Source organism: Neofelis nebulosa, chromosome 7, assembly GCF_028018385.1.
Source record: "Neofelis nebulosa isolate mNeoNeb1 chromosome 7, mNeoNeb1.pri, whole genome shotgun sequence".
NCBI lineage: Eukaryota > Metazoa > Chordata > Mammalia > Carnivora > Felidae > Neofelis > Neofelis nebulosa.
In genome coordinates this window covers 39213560-39240661 of record NC_080788.1, presented here as the reverse complement: position 1 = coordinate 39240661, position 27102 = coordinate 39213560, and the positions used below count along the sequence as shown (strand labels likewise).

Here is a 27102-nt window from a genome sequence, read left to right as displayed (position 1 = left end):
TTTCTCCTATGTTTTCTTCTAAGGCTTTATCATTTTAGGTTTTCCATTTAAGTCTATGATCCATTTTGAGTTAATTTTTATATTTGGTACAAAGTTTGGATAACAGGTTTTGTTTTGTGTTTTGTTTTGTTTTGTTTGGCACGCAGATATCCAATTGTCCCGGCACCCACTTGTTGAAAAGACTCTTGTTCCTCCACTGAATTATCTTGGAACATTTGTCAAAAATCAATCGACTGTTTACATGTGGGCCTATTTCTGGACTCTCTTCTGTTTTGCTATTTGCCCGTCTCGAGGGTGATGCCACACTGCCCTGGTTCCTGTAGCTTTATGGTGAGTCTTGAAAGCGGGAGGTAATGTTAAGTCCTCCAGCTTTTGCTTATTTGTTTGTGTTCCAAACTGTTTTGGCTGTTTTAGGTCCTTTGGACTTCCCTGGAGGTTTGAGAATCGACTTGTCCATTTCAACCAAAAATCGCCTGCTGGGGTTTCGGCTGGGATTACATTGGATCTATATGTCAGTTTGGACGGAACTGACATCTTAGCAATACTGAGTGTTTTGATACACAAAGATGGCATATCTTTCCATTTATTTACGTATGCTTTAATTTCCTCTTAGCACTATTTTGTAGTTTTCACTGTACAGCTCTTGCGTATCTTCTGTCGGGCTTATCTGCATTTAATATTTTTAAAGACTTAAATTTTTTTCTGATTTATTTATGTACATAATCTCTACACCAACATTCATGACCTCAGAATCAAGAGTCACATGCTCTTCCAACTGAGCCGGCCAGGCGCCCCTGTATTTATTATTTTTAGATGCTATTTTAACTAGTACTTTTCTTGTTTTTGTTTTTGTTTTTTATTTTTTACTAGTAGTACTTTTTTTTTTTTAAGTTTGTTTATTTATTGAGAGAGAGAATTGAGCGGGGGAGAGGCAGAGAGAGAGAGAGGGAGAGAGAGGATCCCCAGCAGGCTCTGCGCGAGCAGCACAGAGCCCGGGGCGGGGCTCGAACTCCAGAAACATGAGATCATGTCCTGAGCTGAAATCAAGAGTCGGACGCTTAACCAACTGAGCCACCCGGGCACCCCTTTTTTTGTTTTAAATGTCAAATTCTGATTACCGACACTTTCACTTTCAGGAGCAGGGACTGGATTTGCCTGGCCACCTGAAAACAAGGGAACAGTCAGGCAAGATACAAGAAACAATGTCAAGATGTTGGATATCAGGCAGTGGAGGACAGTACAGCAAACAAATGAGATGAGCTACGAATGCCCCGGATTGCTGCCTGGAGAGCATTTCCAGGCCACAGCAAAGGGACAGTGACCCAGGCAGAGCCCAGCAGTCACCTTGAGTTGAGAAGTTGGATCTGGAAGTCTAAGGAAGCCAAGGTAGCTAGAATTCACAGGGAAGGGACCAGAGAAGAGGGAGCCACACAAGGAAAGTCAGAGTTCCCTCTCGTGTTTAATTGAATATTGATCAGCACGTGTGTGTGAGACGACTGCCCGAGGCTGGGAAAGAGCCCCTAAAGACTAGAAAGAAAAGTACCTAGCTCTACAGGGCTCAAAATATGCCTGTGCCAAAACCAGGGTATAAAACATCCCAACTCATGGGGCATATGAAAGCTCTCGTCTCAGTAGCAGGGAGACTTATCCTACACCAAATGTGACTCTTGTCCTGCCTAATGAAGCTTAAAATCAAGACCTCAAACAATCAAAGTCTTTCCAAGTAACTTAACCATGTCCCAAAACTAATCTGAAGAATAATTTTAGGAATCCAAAAGGATTTTACCCAACAAGTCACAATGCTTAGCATCCAAGCAAAATGACCAGGCGTGCAAAGAAGGAAAATACAACACACAGTGAGGAGAGAGTCCATGCAGCCTGAAGAAAGGGTATTAAGGCACCTATTATATTACATTGTATTCCATAAGTTCAAGTAGCTAAAAGAAACACTGAACATGTTAAGTAGAGACATAAAACAAAAAAGATCCAAATCAAACTAAAGATGAAAACCCCAGTGTCTGAGGGGGGCGCCTGGGTGGCTCAGTCAGTTGAGCGTCCAACTCTTGTTTTCAGCTCAGGTCATGATTTCACAGTTGGTGAGATCGAGCCCCGAGTCAGGTTCTGCACTGACAGCATGGATCCTGCTTGGGATTCTCTCTCCTAGTCTCTCTCTCTGCTTCTTTCCCCCTTACGTGTGCACATGCAGGCACTCTGTCTCTTTCTCAAAATAAACCTTAAAAAGTCAATGTGATTCACCTTATTGACACCCTAAAAGTGAAAAACTGTATAATTATTTCGCTAAGTGCCAAAAAAGAACATTTGACAAAATCTAACATTCATTCCTAATGAAAATGCTCAATAAAATAGGAAGAGAAAGGAACTTCTCAACCTGATTAAGGACATCTGTAAAAATCCTGGGTGGCCCCAGTGGTTGAATGTTCGACTCTTGTTTTAGGCTTGGGTCATGATCTCATGGTTTGTGGGCTTGAGCCCCACATCGGGCTCGGTGCTGACCACACAGAGCCTGCTTGGGATTCTCTGTCTCCCTCTCTCTCTGCCCCTCCCCTGCTTTCTCTCTTTCTTTCAAAAAAACTTTAAAAAAAATTTTTTTTTAACTTTTTTTTATTTATTTTTGAGACAGAGAGAGACAGAGCATGAACGGGGAGGAGCAGAGAGAGAGGGAGACACAGAATCGGAAGCAGGCTCCAGGCTCTGGGCCATCAGCCCAGAGCCCGACGCGGGGCTCGAACTCACGGACCGTGAGATCGTGACCTGAGCCGAAGTCGGATGCTTAACCAACTGAGCCACCCAGGTGCCCCCCCAAATTTTTTTTTAATGCTTATTTATTTTTGAGAGAGAGAGAGAGAGAGAGAGAGAGAGAGAGACAGAGTGAGAGTGGGGGAGGAGCAGACAGAATCTGAAGTAGGCTCCAGGCTCTGAGCTGTCAGCCCAGAGCCTGACGCGGGGCTCGAACTCACAAACTGTGAGATCAGACCTGAGCTGAAGTCGGACCCCTAACCGACTGAGCCACCCAGGCACCCCTCTTTTTCATCTCTTTCAAAATAAAAAAACTTAAAAAAAAAATTCCACAGCTAACATCTTAATGGTGAAAGACTGAAGGCTTTCCTCCCAAGATCAGAGACAGGACAAGGCTGTCCACTCTCACCATTGCTAGTCAACATCGTGCTAGAGTTTGTAGCTAGCGCAGTCAGGCAAGAAAAGGAAATAAAAACATCCAGACTGGAAAGGAAGAGTCTGGTCGGCTGCACCTGGACCGCAGGCTTTTCTGAGCCTCTAGGGGGAATGTCAGTTTGTGTGCGCACACACATGCATATCTGTGCGTGCAGTATTGTATTGGTGCGTGTGGCACCTTGTTCCTTGGAAATGTGCCTCGGAACTGGGGAATGGAGAAATGTACCTCCACGATTTGGCAGACGTGACCCGTGCGACCCCTATGGTTTCTCCTAGGTCTCAGGGTTTCTCTTAAAGTTTCAGATGGTTTTTTGCACTTTATAATATTTGTGCTATTTTAATAAGGAAGCAGTATTTTAGGTGGCTTATGTCCAACCAGACATTACAGTGGGGGCAAGGAGGGTCACGTTTATCTGAATTCCAGGACCCCGGCCACCTGGATGGTGCAAATACCTTCTTGGGAGGCGCGGGCTTGCAGGGAGAATGAGCCCACAATTCACAGCACGTGCGCGTAGGCTACGAGCAAGCGAGCAAGCGAGACATTGGTCACTGACCTCATTTCTCCAATCCTCACTTTGCCGCCCTTTAAAGGAGGGATAAGAATCTCTTCGTGGCCTCCGGCTCAGGATTGGTGAGGTATTGGTAACAGGTGAAAGTGCTCTGAGGGTCCGCTTTCTTCTTGCCCAGAGGTGGACTGCGAGTCCTTGGCCGGCCCCCGTGTGTTCTGTTCCTTGCAGGTTGTGAGGGGCTTCTCTGAGGGAGGCCCGTGCCTCCTACCCGCCCCAGCACTGGAGGCCTCAAGGGCACTGAGGCCCAGGCTGTCCCACCATCAGGTCTTTGGAGATGCTCTAGTGATTCCACAGATATTTAGGGATGGCAGTTTTGAGGAACTATCTGAGAAACGTCCGTGCGGTAAGCGGAACCAAGCCGCCCCCCCCCTCCCTACACCCTGCCCCAAACGTCAGCGTCCTAATCCCCAGAACCTGTGAATTGTTAGCTTACATGGAGGTGGGGAATTCAAGCTGCCGATGGAATTAAGGTTACTATCAGCTGATCTTAAGATGGAAAGATTATTTTCAATTAGCTGGATGGGCCCAATGTGATCACAAGAGTCTTTAAACATGGGAGAGGGAGGCAGGAGCAGAGAGGGAGAGAGGTCTGAGGAAGGAAGCAGAGTCAGGGCGGAGCAGTCTAAGGACTTGATCTGCTGTTGTTGGCTTTGAAGATGCTGGAAGAGACCCCGAGCCAGGGAGTGCAGGCGCTAGCTGCTAGAAAAGGCAGGGAAATGAATTCTCCCCTAGGGTGCCCAGAAGGAACACCGCCTTGTTGACACCTTGAGTTTAGGGACCCAGGTCAGACTTCTGACCTCTGGAACTGCAGTTAAGACATCTGTGTTACTAAGTTTGTGGCCGTTTGCTACAGCAGCAGCAGGAAAACGAATATATTCCAGAAGCTACTGCCCTGCCAGCTCTCTACCTGTACTGGAAACGCCAGCAGATTCACGGGCACGGACTCCATCTGTTGGGCTTCAAGTGCATCGATGCACTTGAGAGTGGCCCTGAGGCCCTGCGGGCCTGTGGGTAATCAGGAAGAGGTGCTGGCCGGCCTGCGAGGAGGCCAGACCTCCAGCCGGGTCCCAGACTCACCCGGAGCCCCAGGAGGGAGCAGGCCTGCCACCTGCGTGGGGAAAAGGGCACTGACTGGACGGCCTGAATCCAAACCATGGATCTGCCCTTTGTTGGGTGTATGATTGTGGGCAAGATACTTAGCTTCCCTCTTTCTCTGTTTCCTTACCTGTGAAATGGGGATAACAGTACATACCTCACAATATTGTTAGATTAAGTGAGTTCGTGCAGAAAGTTTGGAACGATGCCTGACGCATAAAGCTCAAAAAAAAAATGTTAATTAGTGTTATTTGTATTAAGATGACATGAAAGGGCTGGTGTCTTTAGGTGATGAACGGTCTAGTGGGGAGACCGGAGCGGGATGGGGAGCACGAAGCAGGAGGGAGGGATTCTTTCTCTGGGGGTCGGGGGCTCAGGAAAGGATGGATAGAGGTCCACTGACGCTTGAGCTGAGCTTCCCCGTTGCACAGAAACATTTCTGTTCCTTTAGTCATTCAACAAACCTCGATTGAGCCCCTCCTTTGTGCCAGGCACTGTGCCGGGAGCTAGGAATACGGCTGTGAACCAGACAAAGTCCTGCCTGCATGGAGCTTACAGTGTGATGGACGGCTCTGGCGACAGGGACCAACAAAGAAATGCAAAAGATCAGGGGGCCCAAGTGCTCTGATGGAAACCACAGTGGGTAAGAGGGGCGAGGTGTGTGTGGGGGGGGCACTTTATACTGGATGGTGGAGGGAGCAGTGAGCCATTCTAATGGGGTAAGAGTGAATCCTGGAGTTTCACATACCAGCACCGCCGCCGCTGGGAGGCCTTGAACAAGTCACTTGTCTCTGTGCCTCAGTTTGCTCATCTGCAGCGTCAGGATCATAATAGTATCTACCTGCCACAACCGTAGGGTTGTGGAGTGGAGTAAATGAATTAATACAGGTGAAGTGCTTAGACAGTGCCTGGCACGTGGGTAAGTGCTACAAGTGTCTGCTTCTTCTGCTTCCAGTTTTCTAGCAAATGGAACAGCCAGGGTGAAAGTCACGAGGTGGGAAAGGGCTTAGAATGTTGGAGGAGGAACAAGAAGGTCAGGAGCGGACAAAGGGAGTGTGCGGAAGGATGACGTTAGGAAGGCAGGGGTCTGGGTAGCTACCCCTCCATGGCCAGTCATTATCCAGGGTCAGCTTGGCCCTCTTACTGCTCAGAAGCCTGCCATGGCTCCCCACTGCCTAGTCATGGAATTTCCACCTCCCGGTGTGGTTTTCAAGGATCTCCATGTTTCAGCCTCTTCTCTCTCCTCCAGCGTGATTTGCCTGCCTCCCAATCCTCCATCTGCCCTGCTCACTTGGAGCCTCGGATCTTCTTCTGGAAGTGCTTGGTGTCTGCTCACCCAGGCTCTTCCTTTCACCGGGAAGCCTGGAGCCCAGAGAGGGGTATGAGTAATCTAAGGCCACGCAGCAGAGTAGGGGCCAAGTCTGGAGCCCAGGTTTTCATAACGGAACCACAGTTGATAGTTTCCTGGGTGGGTCATTTTAACAGATGTTGTGTGTATCACAGTGTGATTTGAGTTGAGGAAAGGGCGAGAGGCAGGGAATGAGGAAGGTGGAAATTCTCCTCAAAAACGTTTGTGTCTGGGCCCCTTTCATGCTCAGCACACTGTTCCTCAGAAACAGAAGCCATTTGTGAGGCTGGGACACAGGGAGTAGACCACATTGTCTGCCTTTGCTTGTGTCTATCCATTCCTTCCCTGGGAGAGCCGGAGACCCCATCTGCTAACGGGCTGTTGTCCAGGCTCCAGGGTCACGCCTAGGGAGCAATGGCAGAGCCTGTCACAGTGGCCTGAAGAGGAGTGAGATTTAGAAAGGGGGGGGACTTCTGGGCACCTGGGTGGCTCAGTCGGTTAAGCGTCTGACTTCGGCTCGGGTCGTGATCTCGCAGTCTGCGAGTTCGAGCCCCACGTCGGGCTCTGTGCTGACAGCTCAGAGCCTGAAGCCTGCTTTAGATTCTGTGTCTCCCTCTCTCTCTGCCCCTCCCCTGCTCATGCTCTGTCTCTCTCTGTCTCAAAAATTAAAAAAAAAAATTAAAGTACACTATAGAAAGGAGGGACTCAAGGAAACGCCAAGGAAAATGCCACTAACCACTTGAAAATCTGTATTAGTCTATTGGGGCTGCCATAACAAAATACCACAGACTGGGGGCTTAAACAGTAGAAATTAATCTTCTCACAGTTTGGGAGGCTGGAAGTCCAAGATCAAGGTGCCACAGGGTAGGGTTTCCTCTGTGGCACCTCTCCGTGGTTTGTAGATGGCCTCCCTCTTGCCGCCTCTCACATGGTCTTTTCTCGGTGGGCACACATCCCCTGTATCTCTTGGTATGTCCAAATTTCCTCTTTTGTAAGGATACCAATCAGATTGGATTAGGGACCACAGTGACCGCCTCATTTTAATGGAATCACTTATTAAAAGCCCTATCTTCAGGGCACCTGGCTGGCTCAGTCCGTAGAGCATGAGACTCTTGATCTCAGTGTCATAAGTTCGAGCCCCATGTTGGGCATGAAGCCTACTTAAAAAAAAAAAAAAAAAGCCCTATTTTCAAATAGACTGACATTCTGAGGTACAGGGTGGGGGTTGGGATTCAACATGTAAGTTTTGGGGGGGACACAGTTTAGCCCATACCAAAACCAAATGCCAATCAATACTCAACCCTGGGCAGGACTGCAAGGACTGAGGACTCCCAGGAGGGGGGCATCAAGAGTTGGGCATTCTGGGAAAGTTGCCTGGAAGAGAGAAACTTGAAGTTTTGGTCAAAGGGAAGAAGGCATTAACAAGGGCCTGGAAACACATGCATGATGTGTCCCTGGGGTCTCGGGGCTGGTGGTTGTTCCAAGGGGTGAAAGCAAGGGGGAATTAAGCTGTGAAGGGCCTGGGAGGGCAGGAGAAGGGCTTGGGCTTGATTGTATGGGGCCACTGATGATATTTGGAGCAAAAGAAAGATGGTGGCTGTGCTTTAGGCCAGAATCAGGGAAATGACAGATTCATGGTTCTCAAACTTGAGCACGCATCAGAATTACCTGGAGGGCTGGTGAAACCAGATTGCTAGACTCACCCTTCAGGGTTCCTGATTCAGTGGGTCTGGGATGGGGCTTGAGAATTTGCATTTCTGACAAGTTCTCAGGGGATCCCCTAGTGCTGTCTGTGTATCACCTTGTGAGGACCCCTGGGAGCTTTGCTAGAGGACAAGAGTGGCGGTGGGGAGTGGGCAGACAGGGGTATATTTCATCTTCCAAAGCGTCCGAGGCACAAGCAGTGGGAAGTCTCGCCCCCACCAACTGCCATGCTTCACTGACAGGGAAACTGAAGCCTCGAAGGTGATGGCTTTAGTACTGGGTATTCCTGGAACCTCGGGCGCCTCGAACCTGGCATCTGGCACCTCATGCAGGAGGGCTCACTGGGGCACCTGCTTCTGGGTGTACTGAGCTAGGGAAAACAGGTCCCAAAGAGCTGGGTTTCTCTGAGTGTGCGACAGACAGCTGGCTAGGGAGCCGGAGCAGAACTAGCAGGAGGCGGAGCTTTCCTGCAGCTCTGGGGGCCAGGCGCGCGGTGGTCCCGCCCCGCCCCTCCACAGACTCCGCCCAGTCTGGCCCCGCCCCTTGCACGGCCCCGCCTCCCCGCTGGGTAGTGTCCTCACCCCGGTGCGTTGAATGTGGCCGCCTGCCTGGCTCCGCTGGTCTGGCTGAGTCAGGCTCCGGCTGCCAGCATAGTGACCCCGGGACAGCTGAGAATGGAGACTGGCGACAGACAGGAGAGAGAGGAAGGGGTGTGGCCAGGTTGGGGAAGGAGTGCTGGACCAGGAGCCAACCGACCAGTCCCATGGGGGTGTCATCTTGAAGGACCGTATGACCTAAAAGAACTTGTTGAACCTCTCTGGGCTGCATTCACTCGATGAAAACACAGTAGACTCAGCGAGCGCCAGGTGCTGGGATGTGGTGGTGAACAGGACCCACGTGGTTTACAAGCTCTGGTTAAGGGTGTGACCACTGAATCCCAGCTTTCCACCCTACTGACTGGGCGACCTTGGGCAAGATAATCAACTTCTCTGTACTTCATTATCCCCTCATCTGTAATTTGGGAGTAATACCTACCTCCTAGGGCTGTGGGGGTTAAATAAATGTGCACTTGTAAAATCCTAGGAATAGTGTCTATTAAGCACTATTATTAAGTGCATAAGAATCTTCATTATTAGCTAATGCTATCTTCAGGCTCCCTCCTGGAGCTTGTATTCACTGACTTTAATTTAAAATTTCTGGGGGCACCTGGGTGGCTCAGTTGGTTGAGTATCTGACTTCAGCTCAGGTCATGATCTCACGGTTCATGAGTTCGAGTCCCACACCGGGCTTGTTGCCGTCAGCCTGTCAGCACAGAGCCCACCTTGGATCCTCTGGCCCCCTCTCTCTCAAAAAAATAAATAAAACATTAACATTTGCTAGGGAGCCTGGGTGGCTCAGTCAGTTAAGCAGCCGGCTCTTGATTTTGGCTCAGGTTGTGATCTCACAGTTAGTGAGATTGAGCCCTGCACTGACAGTGTGGAGCCTGCTTGGAATTCTCCCTCTCTCCCTCTCTCTCTCTGTCTGCCCTCCCCCACTCTCGCTCTCTCAAAATGAATAAACTTTAAAAATTATTAAAAGTAATAAAATTTCTTTATCATTATGAACCTATAAAGAAAGAACATAAACACTATGTCCCCATCACCCTATTTTAGGAATTAAGCATTATGAATACATTCCTTCTACTCTAACTTTAGTCACACCTTCATATCCCTTGCCCCTGAAGCCTCTGGAATCTCCTGCCTCCAACCCATCCTCTACAGGGCTCCTAGTCTGTGAGAGATCCAGATAGGAACCAAATTGGACCCTGCCATGACTCTGCTTGAAAATTTCCACCTATAAGATAGAAAACCCCCCTTGACATCCAGACCCTTCACTTCTCATCCTCAATGACTCTTCCTGTTCGGTCTTTGCCACCCAAGACCAAAGTTCCTCTTTCCCTTTTTTTTTTTTTTTTTTTTTACTGGGGATTTATTTTTGAGTGAAAGAGAGTGCGAGCAGGGTAGGAGCAGAGAGAGGGAAACACAGAATCTGAAGCAGGCTCCAGGCTCCAGGCTCCAAGCCGTCAGCACAGAGCCTGACGCGGGACTCGAACTTACAAACTGCGAGATCATGACCTGAGCCGAAGTCAGACGCTTAACCGACTGAGCCACCCAGGCGCCCTTCTCTTACCACTTCTTAAGCATCCCTGTTCATTGTATGTGTTGGCCCCTCTGCCTGGGGGTCCTGCGCATTCTTTCTCTCTCTTTCACTCATTCTAGGAGGAGCATCATCTTTTGATTCCTCCCCCACCCCCACCCCCAGGCTCCTGAGCAGGGTCCCCTTGGTGTGGGTGTGTGTCCGTGTGTCCATCCTCCCCTAGACTGTAAGCTCCTGGCAGCAGGCCCTCTGCTGACTCATTTTCATCTGCTCCTAGTAAAGGAAAGGCACGCACCACACTACATCGTTGGAGTTGACTGTATGGGGCACTGTGTGAGGGTATGGTAGGTGTGGTCACGCAGCGACTCCAATGCCATCATTTTCACGGGGAATTACAGTCCACCAGCAGTGAAACCGCTGAGGAAGAACACAGAGGTCATTAAATGGAGTCCCCGTTTTAAAGGCATTCCAGCACAGTGTGATTCCCCACCGTGCCCGTCCCCGTCCCCAGCCCGTTCCTGCTCCATCCCTGTCTCCTCTCCCTGAGGACGCTGGGTTCCTCATGATGAGTGGACATTCCCCAGGGACTAAGATATAGGACGTGCAGTGACTTCGTGGCGGATCCAAGAAGCTTGTGGTTTTGTGGAAACCAAGTGGATGCCAAGCCTGGCCCCAGAAAGCCTAGGTTCTAGAAGCAAAGAAGAGATGCTTCCGGAGCAAGGGCACCCAGCCTGTGTCCATCCTGTCAGCTATATTTGTGAAGCCGAACCTCTTCGCAGAAAGAGGGGAGCCTAAGTCCCCGTTTAAGTACATTGGAAATAAACCAGTAAGTGCCTCAGACTCCAGGGAGGGAGCTGGGCACCTGGGGGAGGAGGAGAGAGACACTTCTGTGCCTCTATGGCTATTTTGAGTTTTGTACTGTAGTCACATCTGATCTATTTAAAAAAAAAAAAATGAAAGGGGAGCCTGGGTGGCTCAGTCGGTTAGGCGGCCGACCTCGGCTCAGGTCATGATCTCGCGGTCTGTGAGTTTGAGCCCCGCGTCGGGCTCTGTGCTGACAGCTCAGAGCCTGGAGCTTGCTTCGGATTCTGTGTCTCCCTCTCTCTGACCCTCCCCCGTTCATGCTCTGTCTCTCCATGTCTCAAAAATAAATAAACGTTAAAAAAAAAAATTAAAAAAAAATAAAAATAAATAAAAAAAATTAAAAAAATAAATGAAATCATATGTTGGCTGGTAATCCGAAGAGTCAGGTTCTAGTACTGCAAATACCAATTACTGGTCTGCTCACCTTGGTCTCTCTGAGCCTCACTTTAATAACCACCCAGTTCTCAGCTCAAAGAGTAGGCACAAGGAAGACCTTTGTAAACTCAGTGGGGCTGGGCGCACTTAATTATTATTTACTCTTCATGCAGCTCGTCCCAGCTGACAATAACCGAGCCCTTCTCCTCTATGGCCACAGTGTATGGGTCTCTCCACACAAGTGTGGGTGTGTATGTCTGGGCCTGAGCGGGTAGGTCTGGGTGTGTGTACTTCCGGACATGTCAGGGTAGTGTGGGGGATGACTGTGATGCTGGCCATTAGGGGTCCCTGCCCCAAGGATGGCTCCTGATGCAGCAGGACAGGTGACCAAATGAACCACGTCCTCTAACGCTTTTCACCTCTGTCAAAGGCCAAATAGAGGGATGCAAAATGTGGGTGCACAGAGGAGGGGACATAAATTCAAACAGGGGGCTTTGCACTGGCTGTTCCTCCTGCTTGGAATGCTCTTCCCCCAGGACCCTCAAGGCCCACCCCCTTGCCTCCTTCAACTCTTTGAGGAGATGTAACCTTCTCAAGGAGGCCCACTTGACCACCCCATTTAAGTAGCAACTCCACCCAGCCCTCCCCGAACTCATCTCTGCTTCACGTTTAGCCAAAGCCCTTACTTCCAATAGCAAAGTTACTTACAATAAAACTAACTTAAAACACTGTATATTTCACTCGTTTTACTGGTCTATTTCCCTCCTTAGAATGAAAGCTCCATGACGGAAGGGACAATATCTGTTTTGCTCACTGCTGTGTACCAACCCCCCCCCACCCCGCCCAGGCCTAGAATAGTACCTGGCATAGAGTAAGACAGTCTGTACATATTTGGGAATATGGTGGTGACAGGGTGGTGCTCAGGGGCAGATGGCAGAGAGGCCAGGGCCAAGCCTGGGGAGGTAGCACGAGGTCTGAGACTGCAGCAGGGGAATAAAGGAGCACCTGTGATGTGGGGATCTGATGGGGAGGTGGATGGTAGAGGTGGGAACGTTCCAGCGGACACGGGGAGGAACACACGGCCTGGAGCGGGGTGCCTGGGTGGTTCAGTCGGTTAAGCATCTGACTCTTGATTTCGGCTCAGGATATGATCTTGCAGTTTGTGGAATCAAGCCCCGTGTTGGGCTCTGAGCTGGTGGCTCAGAACCTGCTTGGAATTCTCTTCCTTTCTCTCTGCCCCTCCCCCAGCTCATGCTCTCTCTCGCACTCTCTCTCTGTCTTTCAGTAAAATAAACATAAACAAACAAAAAAGACATGGGCTGGAGAAAACCTGAGACATTTGGGGAGCCGTTCTCCAAATTCTAGCTCAGTGCCCATCCGTTCCCTTTGCTACTATGAGAATCTAAAACTGTTAATATGGGGGAGGAGAGATTCAGGGGCCCTTCTGGTTTGGGGAAGGTGATGGTGGACACATTTGCGAAGACCAAAGGCCACCAGCACGTTCCTTGCCTATGAGAGAATACCTGGGGTGGGGGGGTTGGGGGCGGCAGTTGAGACATGTTTACAGGGGAGGAGACACCAGGAGTCCCTGTGATGTTGGTGGCTGGATTATAGACTCGGGTGAGAGCAGAGATGTTTCTATGAACATGAAGAACAGAGCGCAAAGCCCAGGTAGAGGGCGCTCTTGGGACCAGAGGCCAGAGAAGAAATGGACCAGACACTGAGGCCAGGATGGGAAGGGCCTCACAGGGCAGGTCAAGGAGTCAGGAGAGAACCCTGGGGGTCCGGAGAACACAGGAGTACCTGGAACTGAGAGTAGGAGGTGGCAAACAAAGGAAGGAAGCTATATTTGGGAAGAATCGCTTCTCAGGGGTCTTTACCAGTCTTTACTGAAGGGGGGTGGGGTGGGGGGAAGCATGCTCTCTAAGGCTTATAGACAGAGGAGGGGGGCAGAGTAGCCATTTCACTTTCGTGGCCCGTTCATTTACTTTATCACACACTTAATGTTTCTGGACTCTAGGCTGGGGTCTGGGGGATGCCATGAGGAATCAGTACTGAACTTTGACCCTATGCAAGAGAGCGGGTACCCTGGGAGAGATGTGACGGCTCCAGAGAGGCTGTGGTTACGCCCAGCTGGGCAACCAGGGAGGACTGCCTGGATAGGAGGCATCTGAGCTGGGCGCTGAATAATGGTCAGGGGTTTGAAAGTCGGCTGATCCGTAAGAGAGGCCATTTGACTCAGGCACTCCAAAGCCGGGGATTTTGATGTGCGGTATTTCATGTAATTCACCTAGCAACTCTCAGAAGAGGTTGATCTTGGGACCAAATCCAGAGAGGGTAAGTGCCCAGCCCTAGGTCACCAGCCTGAAAATAGCAGTTGATTGGAACCCAGGGCTGTTGGACTCCCGGCCAAGTGCTCACCCTGCGAGTCCACAGCCGCCCCTGGTTATTTGGAGTTCTTTTCACTGCTGTTTTCCAAGCTGCTACGGAGGAGTTGTCGGCTAATCTCCAACCCCCAGGATCTTGATCTGCCTCTGCCTGACCCCAGAGAGGATCCAGGACACAGGCCGATGACCCGATCTCGGCTCCTCAGTGGTTGGCCAAGGGCAGGTAGTGGCCAGGACGGAAAAAGTTTGTCAGACTTTGAGTCCGAGGGCTTGTGGCCGGTTCCGGCTGTGCCATTAATGTCCTGGCTGTACAGCCTTCAAAGCACTTGACCTATCTGGGCCCTTCAAGTCTCCTTCACTGTCAAATGGGGGCGCGGTTCACCCCAGTATCCCCCGCCTTCAGGGAGTCAAGAAACTGAGGACAGAGGGGGCACGGCCGTCCCAGAGAAGAGTTCACTGTTTAATAACAGTGGAGGGACTGTTTTGGAGGGACTGGGGGTTGCCTGCACCGCTAGAGTGATTAAGGGAATGTTACCAGACTGCCTCCTGCAAAGCCGACCTTCTCGGAGCCCTTACCAGGCTCGGAGCTAAGTGCTTTCCGCACCGTAATTCATTGAGTGGCGCATGGATTGGAAAACACTGGAAGGAGCGCTATCGTCAATATGTATGGTCTGTGAAGATGATGATGATAAAGCTGTCTCGCAAAGCATTGTAATTAATGGACCCAGAAGTCTTTGAGAGCAACTGAGAGCTTTGCAGACTGTGTGTCCTAGCCCGTTGGCACAGCCCTGGTCCTTCCCTTCCTTCATCTGAGCGACCGACGTTCTCAGTGTAAAGGCAGCCAGCTCCCCACCCTCGGCCCCCCACCCCTGGATGAGGTATTTCGGCCCCAAGCCAGGCCAGCTCTGAGATTCCTATTCCCGGGCAGTGCGGCTACGGCCCCAGGAGGACAGCCAACAAGGGGCCCAGCAGCTTATCGCTCTGCGGAGACTCTCCAGCGGGCAGACTGTCTCCACTGCTGCTGAGCCAAGCTGATAATGAGGACAGACCCTTGTGTTTACTGTGGCTGGGAGAGTGGGGCCTCCTGGGGGCGGTCCCGGCTCCTCTGGGAACAGACTGTCTGTTTGCTGAGATACCATCGCATTCCTGCAGCCTTGGCCACCCCAGGATGGATGGGGCGGGGGTGGAGGGTGGGGGGAGTTGGGGTGGGGTGTGGAGATGGGAGAGGAGGAGGAAATATGACAGCTGCCAGCCCTCTGTCCCCCTGGGGCCCATGCTGGGGAGGCTGCCTTTGCACTGGATCCTCCGGGGGTCTATGGTTTTCTGGCCTGATCGTTAAGCCCTTCATACAGGTCATTAATAGCCAACACAGGCCCACTTCACTCTATAGTTTACAAAGTATTTTCTCAACAATGATCTATTTTGTTCTTCCAGGGAAACTTCCATGCAGGTAGTCTGGGGTGATGAAATGTCACAGAAGAGAGATGCCCAGCAAGGCCGGAGCAGAGGCCCATGGCACGGCCAGACACCGGGGTAGGCGTTGAATGAGCCCCAGCTGACCAGGCAAACCCACGAAAACACTAACACGGAGAGTGCTTTCTGTAGTAGTGACTGTCAAGAGATTTTAGTCCACTTAATCCTCACGACAGATCGTATGAGGTCGGTGCTGTCACTGTATCCATCTTACAGCTCAGGAAACTGAGGCAGACGCAGGCAGAAACCAGGAGGGCTGAGACTGGAACCCTGGCAGTATTTCTCCAGAATCTCCCATTTAACCACTGAGCTACACACCCAGCCAGCATAAAGCCAGCTAATGATAGACAGGGTCCTACCTGGCTTACGAAGGCAGTTGGCATTTACAAGTGCACGGGTGGCCTAGCGGAGGCAAGAACGGGCTTTGGAATTAGGCCTGGATTCCACTCCCCGCACTGACACCAATGAACCCTGAGGCTGACCCTCCCCGGAGTCTGCATTTCGTTCACTGGGAAGTGGAAGGAACACCTGCCTTAGCAGTGGGTGTGAGAAATGTTGGGTGAGAAGGTTCTGGCATAGGGCAGATTTTCATTAAACGATTACTTTTACTACTTTGACAGATGAGCTGGGGAGGTGGCCTGCTCCAAACTGAGACTTGAGAAGAATCTCTCTTAAAAGAGAGGCCCAATCTTCCTCGGCTATGGGGGCACAGAGGAGGGGTGACAGGTAGCTGAAGGGATCTGGTGGCTTCAGAGGACACAGCACGAGCAAGTGGTTGGGACTCTGGCTTCAGAGCTCAGCAGACTCGAGTTCAAGTTCCGGTATCCAGCACGTGCTCACTGGGTCTCCTTGGGGAGTCGCTTAGCTTCTTGGAGTCTGTGAAATGAGGACGCTGAGAGTACCTTCCTCGTAGGGGTGAGAAGAATAGGTGGAATCATTCAGGGAAAGGAGTGCTGGGCACACCGGCTGGCACATAGTAAGTACTCAACAAAATGCTGCCATCAGTGGGAGTGGGGGTGGGAGTGGGGTGGTAGACAGAGGAATGGCCCCAGCAAAGGGGTCCATGTGCTCGAACCTGGAACCTGAGAATATGTTACATTACATGGAAAGGGGGATTGTGGATGCTGGTAGACTGGAGGTAGACCGCTGACCTTGAGCTGGGGAGATTATACTGGCTTGTCAATGTGGATCCACTATAGTCACCAGGGTCCTTACGAGTGGAAGCAGGAGGGAGAGAGAGAATTAGTGTCAGAGTGATATGAGGAGAAAGACTTCCCTGGCCATTCTTGGCGCTGAAGATGGGTGAAGGGGATGTGAGCCAAGGAACACGGGCTGCCTCTAGAAGCTGGAAAAGTTCCCTCCAGCCCCTGGAAAGGTGTGTGGCCCTTCCAATGCTCTGATTTTAGCCCAGTGACACCCGTTTTGGACTTCAGACTTCCCAAACCGTAAGGCAATAAAATTTGAGTTGTCCTAAGCCACTAAGTTTGCGATCATTTGTTATAGCAGCAAAAGGAAACTAATACAGGTTGTGAGTTGGTCCTTGGAGACTGGTCGGATGGTAACAGGCAGAGGTGGGCCTCAGACACACAAGAAGAAGAAATTGTGCCCTACGGCCGTTAGGCGAGAAAGCACAAAGCATTTTTGAGGCCCGGTGGGAAAAGTCTGTTGGCCTCTTTGCAAAAATGGACACAGTTCTCCATCCTTGCCCATATCCTCTTTGCAGTGTGACTAGGCAGCTCTCCTCATCAAGAGATGGAGTCTGCTTCCCCCGCACCTCGAATCTGCACTTGGATCTATGGCTCGCATAGACAAGTTCTGAGCCTGGGCTTCAAGAGGTTTTATGCGCTTCTGCACGCCCTCTTGCGGTTTTTGAAACCCTGCCTCTAGTCTATGACCGAGGTCAGGTGTGCCAGGCAGCTCTAAAATGACTCCCAATGGGGCGCCTGGGTCGCTTGGTCAATTAAGCGTCTGACTTCGGCTCAGGTCATGATCTCACGCTCCGTGAGTTCGAGCCCCGCGTCGGGCTCTGTGCTGACAGCTCGGAGCCTGGAGCCTGTTTCAGATTCTGTGTCTCCCTCTCTCTCTGCCCCTATCCTGTTCATGCTCTGTCTCTCTCGCTCTCAAAAATAAATAAACATTAAAAAAAAATTTAAAAAAAAATAAATAAAATGGCTCCCAATAATCCCCACCTCCTGAGATTAATGCTCTGTGTCACCTGCTCCCATTGAGTGTTGGCTGGGCCTGGTGCCTCGCTTCTCACAAATAGAACGCCGCAAAAGACGTGAGTCGGCCCTTCTGAGATCAGCTTACACAAAGAAAGACTGGGTCGGTTCCATCTTGCTTTCCCTTTCTTGTTCTCTTGCTGGCTTGTTTTGAGGGAATCCGGCTTCTGTGCTGCAGGTGTCTATGGAGGACTCCACGTGGCAAGGAAGTGATGCCTCTGGCCGAGGGCTAGCAAGGACCTGAAGCCTGCCAAAATCCACGTGAGTACGTTTAAAAGCAGATCCGCCACTGGAGCCTCGAGGTGACCAAAGCCCTAGTCGATGCCTTGACTCTAGCCCTATGAGAGTCTTTGAGCCAAAGACACCCTCTGAGGGGCATTAGGCTTCCTGACCCCCAGAGACCGTGTTTGTGGTTTTTAGCTGTGTAACTTGTTACGCAGCTATGGGTAACTAATACACCATCAGATGAGTCTGCTGGATGATGAGTGACACGTGGCCTGCTCACTTCCTTTCACCCAGCCAGACAACCGCTGGATGTGAGAGTGAGGCCATCCCAGACCAACTAGCCCTTAGTCAACCTGTCAGCTGCTTGCAGACGTGGGGTTGGGCCAACCCAGGATCAGCTGTGCCTGGCCCAGAGCAGCAGAAGTCCTGCCTGAACTTGGACCCGGCCGCAATGATATACATTGTTGTCTTAAGCTACTAAGCCTTGGGATGATTTTGTACCCAGCAGTAGCTGACTGATACAGCCTGTGTAGCCGGAGCTGTGTGCACACAGTAGGAAATGGGGCTGGGAAGCTGTGCAGGGGCCTAATGTGGAGGGCTTTGCTGCCAGGTTAAGGCATCTGGAGTCTAATTTGCGGGCAGTCGGGGCAGGTTTTGAGCAGGAGAAGAAGGTCATGATCAGAGCTGTGGTTGAAGACATTTCTTGTGGCAGGGGCATGAATTGGAGGCAGCGGGATCATTTAGGGGGCTGCTGTGTCATGAGGCCGATGGGCAGTGACGGAGGCTTGAAATTAGGAAACGGTGAGGAATGGGAGAGAACAGTGGAGGTGGAATCAGTGAAAACCGTTCTGGACTGGGTTGGGGGCCTGGCATTGGGAGAGTGGAAGTCGACACCCAGGTTTTGTTCCTGGGAGCCTGAATGGTCGGTGGTGCTGTTGACAAAGACGGGGAGATCAGCACGGCGGATAGGGAGATGGGAGGGGCGATTTGGGGTGGACTGAGTGTTCAGTGCTAAAGAGGCCTGGGAAGAGGCTTAGGAGACAATGACTCAAGACTGCAAAGGGAGCTTTATCCCGTCTAGCGTACTGTCAGGTCTCAGATTGGGCAACTGAGAGAGCGTGAGCAAAGGCCTATTTACAAGGGTGTGCGAAGAGTTTGCGCATTGCACAGGGGCGGTGAGTTAGCCTGGGCTACCAATGGTGAATTAGCCTGGGGCTAACCCACGGGCTACGAACAGCAGCTGTTATCACCCCCTAGGACTGAGAAGTCCCTAAGGACAGGAGCAGGAGCCAGAACCAGGAGGGGATGTGATATGGAGAGGGCTGCCTTCCAGGGGCTGTGGCCTTTGGTAGAAGATGCAGATGACCCATGGCAGCCCAGCAAGGAGGACACAGGGGAGTAAGTAGCCTGACCACTCCTTATTCCTGCCTGGGAGCACTTGGTGTCCCTCGTTGGCTGAGTCCACCCTGAAGGCAAGGGCAAGGTGGCCCATTGATGGAGTCCCTGCACAGCAGCCTCAAAGGATGCAGAGGGGCCAGAGTAGAGGAGGGTGAGTAGAAGGTACCTGGCCAGATGAAATTTCTGTTGCTTAAGTCAATCGGTGACCCCGGTTCTGGCAAAGGAGATTTGAGGGGATCTCTGCTAGAGAGGGTCTGGGAAAAGGTTCTTGACTGTTAGGAAGGAGACGGCAGAGGAGCTGTTCTTTGTTGTGTCTGATGTGATGGCTGGAACTGCGACAGCCCTCTTGCCACCGTGGGGGAAGCCAGCCGAAGTCAGAACCAACCCACTGAGGACAGAGAAGCAAAGCGATTGAAAGATGGGTCTTTGAGGAACTGCTCTGAGACCGTGTTCTGCCTCTGAGGTTCCTTTTTTTTTTTTTTTTTCCCCATGAGATAATAAAGGTTCTTATTGTTAGAACCATTTTGAGCTGGGTTTCCCATTACGTGCAGCTCTAAGTTTCCTAATGGCCAGAGTTGCCATCCACCATCTCCAGGCCCATGGGCGAGCCCTCATGCCTTCCACAGCCTGCAGGCCAAGCTGCCCGCGGGGTTGCACTCCAGGCTGCAGGAGATTCAGTGCAGAATCGCAAATGCTTTTTCGGTCTGTGACAAAAGAAAGAGTCAGAAGTGGGAGATAGGCTCTTATCTGCAAATACTACCCTGTAGCTACAGATGACTTCTGACCACGGAAGACAGATGTCCACAGAGGCCGGTGATACAGGGTGGTTGGGGGGCACAGGCCTTGCAGGCTGTCATGACCCTGCTGCCAGTCTATGTCTGCTGCCTTCCAACTGTGTGACTTTGGGGAAGTTAGTGAACCTCCCGGAGCCTTGGTTTTCTCCCTGGAGGTGGTGAGGGTTGGAAAAGAAGGAAAAAAACCAAGAGCTCTCACAGGAATCCTAGACCTGAGAGGCTGCCTTCAAAAGACTTCCTCCCCGCTCTCTCCCTCTTTCTTTCCATTGCTGGGTCGGATGTGAGGGAGGTTGGGAAGGGTCCAAAGGGATATGGGCAAGACAAACCACCCAGACAAAGGGAGGATGTGGGCTCCCAGATAGCAGTGACTTGACTTACCGCCCACAAGGGCCCCCACGTGTCCGATGTACGAATGTACGAACGAGTGGAAGAATAAATGGGAAAAAAAGAATAAGAAGGTTAGAAAGATGGGGAATTTCACCCACAGAAAGAAAGGCGGATGGAGGGCTTTGTAAAATTCTAACGACCAATACCCAGGACGCAGGTGGCAGATCAGTCAGGAGAGGCTGGGTAACGCGGTGGTAACAAACATTCCCGAATCCCAGTGGCTTTATAACAACTATGTTTGTTTCCTGTTGAGGCACTGCATGGTGGGTTATTCGAAGTCACTCAGAGATTTAGCTGAGGGAAGCTCCATGTTGACATGCAAGCTCCACGCTGGAGCTGAGATCACCTGCCCGGCAGTGTTTCACATCACACCTGCTCATACTTCATTGGCCAAAGCCAATCACGTGGCCATACTTGAATCAAGTCGGTGGAGAAGCTCGATCCTATGTTCCAGAAAAGAGAACTGGCAGTTTGTCAGCATTCCTAACCCCCACCATCCGTGGTACCGGTCAGAGGGGTGCTTGGGCTGAATGCAGCTCAGACCTGGCTGGTTTGGCCTGTTTGGTGCTTTAATTTTTTTTTATAATACTTTTTTTTTTTAATAATTTAATGAAAAAAATGTTTTCATGTTTACTTTTATTTTTGAGAGAGAGACAGAGTGCGAGCAGGGGAGGGGGAAAAGACAGAGGGAGACACAGAATCCGAAGCAGGCTCCAGGCTCTGAGCTGTCGGCACAGAACCCGACGTGGGGCTCGAACCCACGAACCGTGAGATCATGACCTGAGCCGAAGTCAGACGTTTAACTGACTGAGCCACCCAGGTGCCCTTATACTTTAATATTTTTTACGGGGTTTCCAATATATATGACATCCAGATATGTCATATACAAATCTGTATAAGCCTGGCTAAATTTGAAAAATCGGACTCTGTGGTAATAGTGAGTCCAGCTGTATTAATTAGGATTAAGTTGGATAGATTATAACAGAAAAACTCAAAATAACAGAAGCTTAAGTAGGATAGCTGACTCTTATACGACAGAAGACTGGAGATAAATAGGCAGCCCAGACTGCCTGGATTCAAGAATCATTAGGGTCTTAGGCTCCTTTTTAAGGGGCTCTATTACCTGCTCTGTTATCCTCAGTGTATAGCTCCCATTTGCAAAGATTGCTTCATGGTCCATGATGGCATGTAGGGCTCCAGCCAGCCCATTCATACTCTGGGCCAGAGAAGGAAAGGTTGAAGGCAAAAAAGGGTGCCTCCCAGTTGAGTTGGCTCTCTTTCTACTGCCTTCCCAGAATTCCTGCACAAAGCTTCCACTCACATCTTATTGGCCAGAAATAGTCATATGACTATACCCAGTGCAAGGGAGGCTAGAGATAGTCATGGGACTATGCTCGGGCAGAGGTAGTTTCTTTCTCCAGGATACAATTTGCCCAGCTGAAACTAAATCCTTATTCTGCTATTCAAGAGGAAGAGGGAGAACTGAGGTTGCCGTAGGTACCTGAGTCTTGCCAGGGGGTTGCAGTCCTGATTGTCTGGAGGGGAATAACAGATGCTTCACTTACACTGGGTCTGAGCTCACCAATTTGCCACAGACTCCACCACTCCCTACTGTCTCCCGACCACTCAGTGTCAGTTACGATTTATCGTCGGGCTTGTGCTGGCTTTGGCTTTCTTTGTGGAATTAATAGGAAAAAGAAATATTTCCTATGTCTCTGTTAAAAATCAGAAGAGTAAAAGACATACCAACAGAGACATGTGTTTCCAGAAAGACAAGCATGGAAGCATATTTCTTTGGGGGAGAGAAAAATATTCCTAGCCGTGTATCATGCAAACAAGGTGTATTGAAAAAAAAAATGCAATTGAACACACTATTATGAAACAGCCGAGTTGCTTTTACTCACCGCTCTGGCCTGGCAGGCATTTTACTGGTTGCACAGCTCCCTGGGAAGACAGTGGGCCTCAGATCTTCCTGGTTCTACACGGCTCACCCCTCTCCCGGGAGGAGAACAGCCCCATTTTGTCCAACCCCTCTCGCCCCTCATTTGGAATGATGTCGCCCTTCTTTGTATTCAGGGCTTATTTTGAGCAAGTTCAAAACCGTCTTGCAAAGTTCAAGATCATTATGGCAGGCAAAAATGCAGTGAAATAGCACACCACTGTCAGTTAATTACTAAAAATCCTTTAATAGCTGACATTATTATAAATTATATACCCATTATGACAGGGACAATTGGGCTCTCTGTTTTTCTTGCCCTGCATTGGAACCCCAAACAATGCCGTCTTGTTGGGGAGAATGACCTGGGTGCACTTGGAGGCAAGTTGGGAGTTTACACGGGCTACCTATGCTGACCACAGCAGCCTGTGGGCCTCTGAGGACACCCTGTCCCCGGGTAGGGGTGAGGCAGCTGCCTGACAAGACCTCAGAACCAACCCCCGTCTCCATTCCTACCTGTCTCCCCCACTGCTGTGGTTACAAGAGTCTCTTCCCATGGCCTTCCCAACTCCCTCTGCCCTGTTCCCTGCTCCTCTCCACATGTAGGCCTAGCTCAAAGAACCCCTCCTCCAGGCAGCTTCCCCTGATTCCCCTTCCAAAGCTCAAGACACGTGGTTGGGTCTCTTTTGTTTTTGTTTTGAGTCAGGTGCACCTTAAGAGTCAACCTCAATGATTTTTCACAAATGTGTACGCTCTGTGGCCCCCTCCTGAATCAAGATGTAGAACTAACTCAAAAATGTTCATGTGCATGGATATCCCCTCGGAAGCATGTAAAAAATGCAGCTTCTGACCTAGACCCAAGATGCTGATTCGGTGGCCTGGAAGGGCTGGTTAATTGCACCAGATCTTCAGGTGGAAGGGGACCCACAGCCCCTTTTTGGTTCACCCTTGGAGAAATCCACTCAGTGCTTGCTGGTGAAGTCCCTATTTCTTAGTTACTTTGCTGTTAGGCGGGAGGTATGCTCTGGGCCCTTCATGTCTGTGTGTCTGCCCAGCAAGGTTCTGGGCCAGGAGTGGCACCCACGGGGTGAATCCAGGCTGTGTGCAGTCTGAAGCTACATGATTTGGGGAGGCTATCCTTTTACTTTGAAGTGTTTATTATTTTTGTGAGAGAGAGAGAGGGAGCATGTGTGCACATGCTTGCAAGTAGGGGAGGGGCAGAGAGAGGGGGAGACAGATCTGCAATGACAGCAGGGAGCCCGACACGGGGCTTGAACTCATGAACTGTGAAATCATGACCTGAGTCGAAGTCACATGCTTAGCCAACTGAGTCACTCAGGCGCCCCGGGGAGGCTATCTTTAGGATAAGTGCAGGGCCTTGGAAGGGCCCTCTACAAGGGACGTGTGCCCTACTTTGAATCTGCCTCTGGCAGCCACTAAGCGTTCATGGTCTTAGATGTCAGGGTGAGATGTCATCTACTGGGCAAATCAGAGCATCTCCCCTCACCCCGCTCACTCCTTCCATCTGCAGGAATATCTGTGTGATGCTCAGCCCTGACCCCTGTTAGAATCACCTAGGGGAGCTTGAAACAAAACCCAAGCCCTGACCTCACATCAGATATTTTGATTTAATTGCCCTGGGGTGGAAACCAGGTTCTAGTAGTTTTTTAAGCTCTCAGGTGATTCTAATGCGTTGTCAATGCTGAGAACCCCTGAGCAGGAGGCCTGACTTGGAATTTTAAGCTGTTTTTATCTGCTCCAGACTCATACAAAGAGAAGGTCCCCTGCCACCCTCTTCCTTTTGCCTCTCCCTCTGAAGGGGCCAGCCCCCTGGCTGTGGTCAGTGTCCTTGACCCCCACCTCCAGAGGTCTCCCTCTACTGGGGACAATCCACCGATAATACTGGGCGATTATCCAGGGCCAACGTCATCCTTTGGGCTCAGCAGACGCACTGCCCAGGGCCCAAAATAATTTTAGGGAACCTATGAATTTTTTTAAAATTAATTTATTTATTTTGAGAGAGAGAGAGCACAAGCAGGGGAGAGACCAGGAGAGAGAAAGAGAGAGAGAGAGAATCCCAAAGCAGCCTGACTTGGGGCTTCATCTCATAAACCGTAAGATCATGACCCAAAAGAAAAAAATGACTGACAATAAATAGATAACAACGAATCTAGCCCACAGAGCATGGCTAGTGCTAGCGGGACTGAGGCCAGAAATGCTTACCACACACAGCCTGCATAGCCCTGGGGAGGAAACGAGAGCATAAAGGGTGTCCTGGTCGGGGTAGGAAGAGAAGATACACACACAGGAAACCAAGGGCGAGACGAGACGGGATGCTCTCTCTGACGGTAGTCAGGTCTTACTTGTATCTCTTCTTATTTTTGTCACTTCCTTCGTCACTGGGTCACGTCCTCTTTGCTTTGGTTATTGAATTGTTTCATGTATCAGTTCTTCAACCAACTATTCTTTTGTTGATTTATTCCTTTCTTCAGCCAGGGGTTGCTATTATAATAATTCAGCTGTTTTTCTAAAAAAAAGAATATGTATTGGATTTAATTATTTTTGAGTGGTAATTCTGCCCATGCTGCAAAGATTCAGAAGGTACCAAAGAGGGCAAGCCAAGAGGGCTGGAGGCAGGAGAAAGGGAGGCTTCTTTTGGGCTGAACCTTTGGCCTTGTTTAGATTTTGTACCGTGTGTGAGCATTACCTATTTAATAGAATGACATAATAGAATTTAATAGAATAACATAAGCAAGCCAGCACACAAAATAACCAGTTATTGGTTGAAAAGTAATCTCCCTCTCAGCTGGCTTCCACCCCCAGACAACCTCTTGATCAGCTTACCCTGTGTCTTTCCAAAGACGTTTTATGAATATGCGAACATGATAGTTAAAAAAAAAAATTGTGCACATTGTAGCGTACTGCCGACATTGTTGTTAGTCATTTAATATCTTTTTTCATTAAAATTTATTTATTTATTTATTTATTTATTTATTTATTTATTTTGAGAGAGAGAGAGAGAGAGAGAGAGAATGTGTGTGTGTGAGCAGGGGAGAGGCAGAGAAAAAGGAGAGAGAGAGAATCCCAAGCAGGCTCTGCACTGTCAGCACAGAGCCCCATGTGGGGCTTGATCTCATGAACCGTGAGATCACGACCTGAGCCGAAATCAAGACTTGGACACTGGGGTGCCTGGGTGGCTCAGTTGGTGAAGCGTCTGACTCTTGGTTTCAGCTCAGGTCATGATCTCATGGTTTCATGAGCTCCAGCCCTGCATCAGACTCGTTGGCACCACGGAGCTTCCTTGGGATTCTCTCTCTCTCTCTCTCTATCCCTCCCCTACTTGTGCTGTCTCTGTCTCTCTCAAAATATATACATAAACTTAAAAAAAAAAACAACACAGAGTTGGGCACTTAACTGACCGAGTCCCCAGGTGCCCCAGTCATTTAACATCTTGATCTTTTCATACTGAAAGTTGCCTTGCTCTTTTTCTTAAAATTTTTTTTAAGTTTTTTAAATATTTTTCAGAGAGAGAGACAGAGTGTGAGCAGGGGAGGAGCAGAGAGAGAGGGAGACACAGCATCTGAAGCAGGCTCCAGGCTCTGAGATGTCAGCACAGAGCCTGACACGGGGCTCGAACTCTGGAACTGTGAGATCATGACCTGAGCCGAAGTCGGACGCTTAACCGACTGAGCCACGCAGGTGTCCCAAGCCTCTCTCGTTTTCAACCGCTGGATGATATGCCATCATTTATTTCATGAGACCCTCTGTTGACAAAGTTAAGATTGTTTACAATCTCTTTATAATAAAGTGACCTTGTAGAGCATAACCCCCCACTCTTTATGCATTATGTAACTACATGTGTACATCCTTTCACTCGTGTGCAAGCACATCTGAATGATGTTTGTATAAAGTGGAATCACTTTAGTCAACAGGCGTGGGCACTGCTACAGGGAGGGGAAGAGGGACAGCTTCTATTAGAGAGGCCAATTTGGCTGTATCTATCAAAAATGAAATCTCTAGGGGCGCCTGGGTGGCTCAGTCGGTTGAGCATTCGACTTCGGTTCAGGTCAGGATCTCACGGTTCATGAGTTTGAGCCCTGTGTCGGGCTCTGTGCTGACAGCTGGGAGCCTGGAGCCTGCTTTGGGTTCTGTGTCTCCTTCTCTTTCTGCCCCTCCCCTGCTCACGCTCTGTCTCTCTCCCTCTGTCAAAAATAAAATAAATATTTAAAAAAAATGAAATCCCTACTCTCCAATTTCTAGCACCTCCTGGTTCTAGGCTAAGGGTAGGGAGATGAACTCAGGCTGAGCTCTTGAGGGGCTCTCAGATGTGGACAAATTATTTCCAGCCCCGGGAAAGGAGGCACATAAGAATGCTAGGACAACGCAAGGAAAATAGCCTTGGGCCTGTCACTGGGGCGAGAGAGAAAATGTTTGTTCAGAGGAAGAGAAGGAAGGGCATTGCAGGCAGAAAGGTCAGCATGTGTGAAGACTGGATGTCAGAGAGCGGGACACAGGGGAGCTTTGGGCCGTCCTGAGGAGCAGGCCTTCTCCTGTTCAGGGTCCGCGTGGCAGGAGGGGACAGGAGGTAAGACCTGCCCCTGGTGGGGTTGGGAAGCTACTTTTGAATGCATGGGCCATGGGGACCCATTGAAGGTTCTCATTGTGGGAACCTCAGGGTCAGAGAGAAATGCTAGAAGTTTCTTTCTGGCCACGGTGGTATAGAGGAATGATTGAATACAGACATTTCTTCGGATAAACTCCCAGTCCCCGAGGGAGGGTTCCTTGCCCGAGTGCCTTTGGCCTCTAGCAAGTGTCCAGCAGAAACCTGTTGTTGAGACATAAAGGGGCCACATCCCTGGGCATTGTGTCTTCACTCGGGGTCCCCGTGAGGGCTGAAGGAGTGAACCTCCTCCAGGAGGCCCCCCGGGGTCAGCCTAGGGCGGGGTTCTCATGCTGTTCAAGCTGCCATTCTTTGCCAGTCTCCCTTCTCTGCCAGA

At 50.2% G+C, this 27102-nt stretch overlaps 1 long non-coding RNA gene across 4 annotated transcripts; it reads left to right on the top strand.

Annotated features, from left to right (window-relative positions):
• Window positions 1–56: 56 nt before the first annotated feature.
• Window positions 57–18548, top strand: LOC131516382 (uncharacterized). Of its 4 annotated transcripts, none has more exons than XR_009264047.1 (5): window positions 60–330; window positions 5348–5499; window positions 15105–15329; window positions 15764–16119; window positions 17544–18548. It is a non-coding gene; the product is annotated as an uncharacterized LOC131516382 (long non-coding RNA). The 4 variants fall into 4 exon arrangements; XR_009264046.1 differs by having other exon boundaries at window positions 64–330; window positions 15105–15203; XR_009264045.1 differs by having other exon boundaries at window positions 57–330; window positions 15105–16119.
• The last annotated feature ends 8554 nt before the right edge of the window (window positions 18549–27102 follow it).